This window comes from Cyprinodon tularosa, unplaced genomic scaffold, assembly GCF_016077235.1.
Source record: "Cyprinodon tularosa strain WSP-4 unplaced genomic scaffold, ASM1607723v1 ctg99, whole genome shotgun sequence".
In the NCBI taxonomy this organism is placed as follows: Eukaryota; Metazoa; Chordata; class Actinopteri; order Cyprinodontiformes; family Cyprinodontidae; genus Cyprinodon; species Cyprinodon tularosa.
Window position 1 is genome coordinate 218,237 of NW_024039773.1, and position 9,428 is coordinate 227,664.

Genomic DNA, 9,428 nt, shown 5'->3' on the forward strand with positions numbered 1-9,428 from the left:
GCTACGGCTTATACTGAACAAAACAAATCACAAAATCAACAAAAAAAATTAATAAAACCAAAATAATATTAAAATTCTCTCAATTACATTGACTGTTCTAAGATAATGAAAAACAATAACATAACATTTATCTCTTGAGTTTATGAAAGAAAAGTTGGAAGGGTTACATTTTTGCAAGCAAATTTTTTGCAGCTGAATTTTCACCAGATAAAAAATCAATGTAAGGAACTCAATGTGTAAAAAAAAATAAATATTTAAAATTTGGTGCTAAAAAAATGTCTATGTTTAGAATAAATCATTAAAAAAAATCTGTGTTTAAAATTCGGTGTACAAAAAAAAGGCAGATTCCAATGTTACTGTTTTTCTTCCACATGAGGTCTTTTAAGGATTTCTATTAAATCAAAGTGTTATCTTTCCTTTTTAATATTGTGAACCATTTCCCTCCTTTTTCTTTCATACTTCTCACCGTGTATCATAACATGTTCTGTTGTCTCTTGTTGCTCAAAGTATTCACACCTAACGTCGTTATGTTTACCTATTTTGAATAAAATACTGTTTAATCCTGTATGCACAAGTCTTGATATAAATGTTTCTTCTCTTCTGTTCCTTCCTGCACATCTAATTTCTCCCACCCTCCTCTAAATCATGTAAAGCCACCGTCCTTTCCTCTCTTCTTCCCATTGCTTTTGCCACCTTTCCTTCAGCCTCTCTTTGTTTCCATCTTACTAATTTTAACTGACATATTGTTGGCTTATCTTGTTGTAGCCCCCTTTGCAGCCTTAGCTGCCATTTTATTTCCTTTAACTCCACTATGTGCTGGTACCCATAAAAATATGACAGCAATGCCCATCATTTTAAATCTGTATACAGTAATGTTTGCTTCTGGAGGACTTAGGGACCCTTTTTTCATCATTCTGCTTCATTCTATCTCTATTCTCCCACTCTGCAGAATCTGTTACTTCAATCTCTAACGTTTTACTCTCTCTGGTTCTGCTGGAAGTTTCTTCCTGTTAAAAGGGAGTTTTCCTCCCCACTGTCGCTACAAGCATGCTTGGTGTGAGGGATTGCCTTCAAGTCAATGAGTCGATGCAATCAACTGGTTTCTAGAAAACTTTTAATACATTTGACTGTATGATCTGGTTGAACTGCAAAGTGCCTTGAGATGTGTTGTGAATTGGCGCTACATAAATACATTGAAATGAATTGGATTTCTATGAAAATATCTGCTCCACGATCTGAGTGAATTCTCTATAAACTGATTAGTGATGACGATGAATCTGAACAAATATTCACTGTTAATGGTCTTATTTCCTCTACTCATTGTACTGCAAACAGAATTGATATCATTTCTCCTGTGTATACTGAAATAATAACGCTGGTCCTTTTTCCTATTACAATATTAAACTCCGGGACAATAAAAGATACTCCTGTCTTGTTAACTAAACTCTTTGGTTCATCTGTATGGATATTTGCATCAAGATGTAGTAACTATTAATATATGCCTGTTATGTATGTGAATTCAAAATACACCACCCATCCTTGTTTTTCTTTTCTACTGATAATAGTCTAAGATCTACTTTCGCTTCAGGTAGTATGCAAGGTTTTACTGCTGGCAGTGGTACTGTTGGACTGAACTTTAAATCAGTTCATTCGAACTCCATCGGCAGCTGCCATCTTGACTTCTTCTAGTTTTGAAGAGCGTTGCTCAGCAGAACTCTTCTACAACTTCGCCACCTAGCGGGCGTATATATCGTATAAATAAGGGGTCTGCAACCTTTTCAATTCAGTCATGATAAGTCATTTAGCAGCCTAAAAAATTGTATTACAATTTTCCCTTTTTAGAATTTAGAAAAAAAAATAGAATTCAACCTTAACAAAGATTTTTTTTTCTAGAATGAGTAAAAAGCATAAAAAATATAGCACACATAGTTAAAGCTGTAAAAGCATATTACTTTTATATTATCTTCTTATTTTTTTTTTACAGCCATAGTAAAGAGGTCAAAGAGCCATATGCAGGTTGCAAAGGTGTAGATATAAAAATGAAAAATTATTATATGAATAAATAAATATAAAACACTACCAACTCCATTATAACCATTATAACTAGTGGTATGCAACTTACCCTACTCTAACCTTTATATAATAATTATGTACTCTGCACCCTGGTCTGCACCCTGGGTGGTCAGGGTTCTGAACGGACCTAGAGAGAAGGAGCTTCTGAACGGAGCAAGAGAGTAGGAGGTTCTGGTTCTGGGCGGACCTAGAGAAGAAGAGATTCTGGTTCTGAATGGACCCTGAGATGGGGAGGTTGTGGTTCTGAAAAGACCTGGGATGGCAAAAGTACTCACTTTCCGTACCTGAGTAAAAGTACAGATACTTGTGTTAAAAAATACTCTGGTAAAAGTGGAAGTACTGATTAAACTTCTTTACTCAAGTAAAAGTAACAAAGTACAGGCTTGTAAATTTACTTAAAGTATACAAGTAAAAGTAGAAACCACTTTTTTCATGCCGTTGCCTGCATTTTAAATGGATGTCTGCCAATAGGACTAGATCTCCGTTGTGTTCATTTTCAATCATCTCGTCGTCCATGCTACTATGCTAACGCCACCGCCACCAAGCTGCAATGATTTGCCGCCAATGAATACCGCCGAATCTGTCGATTCATCTTGTAGTGGTGCGTCAAATGCAACGTAGATTCCCATCCAATTAGATTGAATTTGGTATTGATGACGTGAAAAATAATAACGGTAACTCCATTGAAATGATTCAAAACTAAAGTAACGAGCCAATTTTTTAAAATGTAAGGAGTAGAAAGTACAGATATTTGTGTAAAAATGTAAGGAGTAGAAGTAAAAAGTCGCCATAAAAATAAGTAGTAAAGTAAAGTAAAAATATCAGAAAAATTTACTTGAGTACAGTAACGAAGTATTTGTACTTCGTTACTTCCCATCTCTGGAAAAGACCCAGAGTTGAAGAGGTTCTGGATCTGAATGGACCCACAGAGAATAAGGTTGTGAACTTACCCAGAGAGGAACAGGTTCTGGTTCTTGACAGAAAAAAGCAGAAATGTAGAAATGTTGTCTAATTTATTAAGAAAGAATATCTGAAATATCACCTGGTCATAAGTATTCAGACCCTTTGCTCGGCATTGAGTAGAAGCTAGTACAGCCATGGGTGTTCGTGGTAAATTATGCAACAAGTTTTTCACCCCTGGATTTGGGGATCCTCTGCCATTCTTCCTTGCAGATCCTCTTCAGTTCTGTCAGGACGCTGAGCGTTGGTGGACCGCCATTTTCAAGTCTCTCCAGAGATGCTTTCTGTACCAACTGTATATATCCTATTCCTTATGACAACAGACTTTGCAAAAACTTTAAAAGTCGGTGACTTATAGTTATTTCTTATTATTTGTTGTCCACATGACAAACTATTTTTTTAGCCATCAAATACACATTGCAGGTAAATGCATTGCTAAAATATTTTATCTAGCATATTAGTGTAATTTATTTATTATCATTACATATTAGTGCAAGCTTTCCACAGAAGCTCTAACAACAACCGGAACTGCTCATCCACTTGTATTTGCATAGCAAACAGTACTACACCCAAAAACAAATATTTGCTGAATACATCTGCGAGCTAAGAGAACTATTATCCCATTTTTGCGACATCACAACAAACTATTGCAAACTGATTGCTGCAGGACAGTCATGAGAACTGTTACAAAAATTCTCAGTTTTCTCCTCAAAATCAATGTCCTGTTTGTGAAAGTTTCCGCCTCCCAATAAAACCAGTAGGCTGCTTTGTGTTGGTATGTTGATGAAACGTTTGCTCCAGCCTTTGCATGTAGTGCAAACGGGGAATCCAACTCCCACCTCAGTGTGCAGGCCATGGTCTACAATTAGGACATTGTGTTCATGGATTCCAGGGTTTATCATGAGCTACAAGGCTCCATAAAACCAGACTTTCGAAGACACAGATGGATTTATTAGCATTATATTGAAGAGAAAATGGAAGTTTAAACCTTTAAATTTAAGAAAAAGAATAAAAAAAAACAAAAGGAAGCATATTGTGACTGCCGTCAATGAATAATAGTTTTCATAACGAGAGATGGGTACAAACTAGTTACATTTACTTGGGTAATTATTGGGTAAGATACCTGTAAATAAAAACATGTGAGGGGATGTCTGAGTGTGTAAAGAAAAGTGAGTAAATGTGTAAATATCTGGGATTTTTTTTTTCATCCCTTCTATTCAACTCGTATGTGAGATCAGATCTTTATCTGTCAAAGTAAAATTTTAATAGTTCTGAATACATATACACGCATTCACGGTGGGTGACATATCTGGCCTAAAGACACAACAATAGAGATTGACATGTGGGGGCTTCAACCAGCATCTTGGACTTCAGTTACAGGACAAACTGTTGCATCATAGAAGATATAGATTCTATGAAGAAGAAAAAAATACTAAAAGGGAAAAAGTTAGTAGCTTAAATGGCAGAGAATAATGTAAGTAAGTAAGTAAGTAAACTTTATTTGTATAGCACTTTTCACAGACAAAGTCACAAAGTGCTTCACATGATAACATAAAAACAACACAAGTAAAAACAGATAAAATGCAATAAAAGCTATAATAAATAAGGGAATAAAACAACAGGCTATGTGCTTTGGAAGGCTAGTGAAAACATGTGTGTTTTTAGCTGTTTTTTAAAGATGTCCACCGAGTCCAGAGAGCGCAGGGACAGGGGGAGTTCATTCCAAAGACGGGGTGCCACCGCTTTAAAGGACCGGTCTCCTCGGGTTTTAAAACGGGTCCGAGGAACCATAAGCAGGTTTTGACCTGAAGACCGTAGACTACGGACCGAAGCATACGGCTGGATCAGACCTGTCATGTAGCCGGGCGCCTGTCCATGAAGGGTCCTGAAGGTAAGGACCAGGATTTTAAACTTTATCCCGGAAGCAACAGGAAGCCAATGTAGGGACTTCAAGAGAGGAGTTACATGGGCTGTCCTATTTGTACGGGTCAGGAGTCTTGCAGCAGAGTTCTGGACAATTTGTAGGCGACCCAGCTCCTTCTTGCTCAGACAGGTAAACAGGCTGTTACAGTAATCCAGTCTTGAAGAGACGAAGGCAGGGATGATTCTCTCCAAATCATCGTGAGAGAGGATTTTCCTTACCTTGGAGATATTGCGCAGATGGAAGTAACAGTTCCTGATCAGTTGTTTTGAGTGTAGCGCAAGGGACATCCCCTCATCGAAAATCACTCCAAGATTACGCAGACTGGATTTGGCTGAGGAACATAGATCACCCAGGTGCTGTTTAATGTCAGGGATGGTACTGTCAGGAGCAATATTGAGTGTCTCAGTCTTTTCGGTATTCAGTGCGAGATAGTTGTTGTTTAACCACTGCTGAATCCGGGACAGACAGTTTATCAGAGAGTGTAATTTGTGGACCTCTGAGGTTTTAAAGGAGCAGTACAGCTGTATGTCGTCAGCAAAAAGATGATATGCCACATCACTGTGCTGCTGGATAATCTGGCCAAGAGGGAGGAGATAAAGTAAGAAGAGAAGTGGTCCCAGGACTGAGCCCTGTGGAACACCATACTGGAGATCTCCCCGCTCAGACATCATGTCATTGACTGCCACACTGAAGCTCCTACCAGCTAACTAGGAAGTAAACCACTCCAAAACTGGACCTGTCATTCCCACCCAATCCCGCAGCCGGTTTATCAAGATGGAATGGTCGACCGTATCAAAGGCTGCAGACAGGTCTAACAGGACCAGTACCGTACAGCTTCCGGAGTCTGCAGACATAATGATGTCACTAGACACTTTCAGCAGGGCTGTTTCAGTAGAGTGGTGTTTCCGAAACCCTGACTGAAACTTGTCGTAGATGTTATGGGTCTGAAGGAAGGATGGCAGTTGGTTAGCTACCACTTTTTCCAGTATTTTGCTCAAAAAAAGGGAGCTTAGATATTGGCCGATAGTTTTTAAGTTCTGACTGGTCCAGACTGGGCTTCTTAAGTCTTGGCTCTATTATGGCATGTTTAAAAGAGCTGGGGAACACACCAGAAGACAAGGACATATTAAACAGTCTGGTGACCCATGGTCCGACTGAGTCCAAAAAGCTTGGAGGGGAGGACATCAAGCAAATTAGCGGTGGGGGTCATTTTAGCAGATAATTCAGCAATGTCTGCCAAGGACACTGAATTAAATGAAGACCAGGCTTGTGAGGGCAGTGCAACACTAGCTGAGAGAGAGTAAGAAGATTTTAGTCTTGATGTTTCTGACCTTTTCAGTGAAAAAGTAAAGGAAGTCGTTGCTATCTGCTTGGCAAAGCACAGAGGTAGCAGATAATGCACAATTGGAGTGCAGAATGAGAGAGTGTATTCTCATTATCAGTTCGTATGAAATCTTACGAAAAGTTATGCACATTATTTCGAACGTTTTTGACGTTTTTCGTCAGAAAAACAGATCAGTGCGCATGCGCAGCCAGACAGACAAAAAAAGCAGATCCGCGGACGGACGTAAAACTGGGAAAAACAGTGCAATAATTACTTCTTCAGGTCTCTGACTATGTTGCTTGCTCTTTTGTATCTTAGGGTTAGGGTCAGGGTTTTTGAGGTTTTTTTCGTCGCATTTCGTCGTATTTTTACGTCTTGCCTCGAGACAAGTATCCTTGCGCATACGCATCTTACGCACCACTAAATAACATAGAATTTAACATACAATTAACCCTGACCCTGACCCTAACCTTAACCGTAAGATACAAAAGAGCAAGCAACCTAGTTAGAGACCTGAAGAAGTAATTATTGCACTGTTTTTCCCTGTTTTACGTCCGTCCGCGGATCTGCTTTTTTCATCTGTCTGCCTGCGCACTGATCTGTTTTTTCGAGGAAAAACGTCAAAAACGCACGAAATACTGTGGATAACTTTTTGTACGATTTCATACGAACTGATAATGAGAATATGTTGCAATGTTGAATGAGAATGTATCATAGTGAGGAGTAGAGGTCTTCATGTCCTCCAGCAGCCTAAGCCTATAGCAGCATTGCTAAAGAGAAAGTTCAGGAACTTGACCAACTCTAATTATAAGATTTGTCAGAAAGCAAAGCTTAAAGCCTAATATTAAAAGTGGACAGGGTGTCTGCCTCATGGACTAAAACCGGCAGCAAGGTTCCACAGGAGAGGAGATCGATGACTAAAAGATCTGACCCCAATTCAACTTTTAGAAATTCTAAGAACCAGAAGTTTCTTTAGTGAAGTGTTCTTTTAGGAACATGAGGAACAGTCAGACCTCTGACATAAGATGGCGCTTAGTTAGTTTGGGTCCATTTATATGTGAAAAGGAGGATTTGGATTTGACAGGAAACTAACAAAGGGAAGCTTAAAATAAAAGAAATATGATCTCTGTTTTTAATTTTCATCATAACTATTGCTGCAGATTTTTAGATCAGATGAAGGCATTTAAATGTATTTAATGGACTTTTATAGTAAAGAATTACAATAGTCCAGCCTCAAAGTAACAAACACACAGACTATTTTCTCAGTGTTGCTTCCAATAATTCTGATCACATTCTAACCTGGCATAAGCAAGATTGATACGAATTAAATTTGAATTCTAAACAGTATTTATGGGAATTTGTGAATTTACAAATTTCACAACAATTCATATTGCTTACAAGGTAAGAAATAAGAGTTAAAAAAACAAACAAACATAGAAACTATGTTCAAAATGGGCTTTTAAAGACGTACTTTTCAAAAGAGGTGGAAATGAATATACTATTGATCTGAAAAGAAAGTATTCTCTCTCAGTTCAAGACTTCATTTGAACATAAAGAAAATAATCTTGTTTTCATCAGGTTTTAAAACCATTTTAATAGCAAAAACACAGCAGATTCATCACTTTCATTATTAATTAAACAAAGATGAAGTCCAACAAAAACAGCAAAAAGAGCAAGAACACCTTACAGTTTAACAGATTGTGGAACCAACTTCAGCAGCAATAATTCTCGATACTCATGGTCTGTATTCCTTAATGAATCCCTCCTAACACTGTGGAAGAATTTCAGCCCACTTTCCTCAACAAACATTCTTCATTTCTCGCCTGACCCAGTTTCAGCGAAGCTTCAGCTGTTATAAGCAGATGTCCTCCTACTTGATACCAGAATGACTGCAGTGTCTCAACAAATCCAATGTGGAGTTCAGGAAACAGGTGTGTTGCATGAGAATATCCAGCCAGTGAGTTAATGGAATTAGTCTATCACAAGAATGATAAAAAACACTCTTCTATAAGGACCTTTACACATATTTTTTAAAGATAATTTCATGGAGAAAAAAAATATTTCTGGGTAAAAATGTTTAACTTGAATTTACAAATTTGTAAATTTTTATTCACATTTTTATGAACATAACATCCTCTTTGCTTATGATAAATAAATTTCATCATTTAGTTATCAGGCTCCTCTCCTGTGGAACCAACCACCAGTTTTGGTCCGTGAGGCAGACACCCTGTCTACTTTTAAAGCTAGGCTTAATTTCCTTTTTCACAAAGCTTATAGTTACTGTGGCTCAGGTTATCCTGCACTATCTCTATAGTTATGATTAGACTTAGACATTTATTGTCATTTTGTATACACAAGAATGAAATGTTGTTTTGTACAGCTCTCATGACATTTCCATTCTCCTGATCAAATTTAAGCATTCTGGGAGAAAAAACATGTTTTGGAATCTGCTTGCAATAAAATGAATGCTGCAAAGCCTCATCCCACAGGACAGCAGGGAGAACAGTCCATTGTGGGGGTGTGAGTGGTCACTGATAATGTTGTGGGTTCGGGACACACAGCGCTGGGATAAAATGTCCTATAGCAGCCTTTGCTGCTATAGGCTTAGACTGCTGGAGGACATAGGCCCCGGCCACACGAAGTCAAACCCTGGCCTAAACGCACAAATTTTTCACCCAACCAGCCTCTCATCCATACGAAGCCGGCGTTTCGGGGGTCTGTAAACGATCTTTTTTTAATTCAGCCTTCAGAGTGGGAAGATTTTGAAACGCCGTTTTCGCGTTTCCATCTTTAAGCTCTAACCGCATTTTTTTTTTACATGCATGCGTCATAGCGTCGCCTCTAAACACGCATGCGCGACACAGTATCACAACAACAATGGCGCCGTACTGTGTTGAATGGTTGCTGCTCATGCTACTCACCCTGCTGTCGGGCTTACAACAGAATCTTCTTCTTCTGGAATATCTCCAGGAAGAACAGAGCAATATCGACTACATAGTTCAGCACCTGAATTTGACTGAACCACCAAAATGGACCCGCAGGGCAACCATGTATAAATATTAGTGCGCATGCCCAACATTTTGTTGCCTGTTTTCGCCTATTTTTGCTTTGGCACCACAGCGCCACTTACAGGCCTGGCATACATTT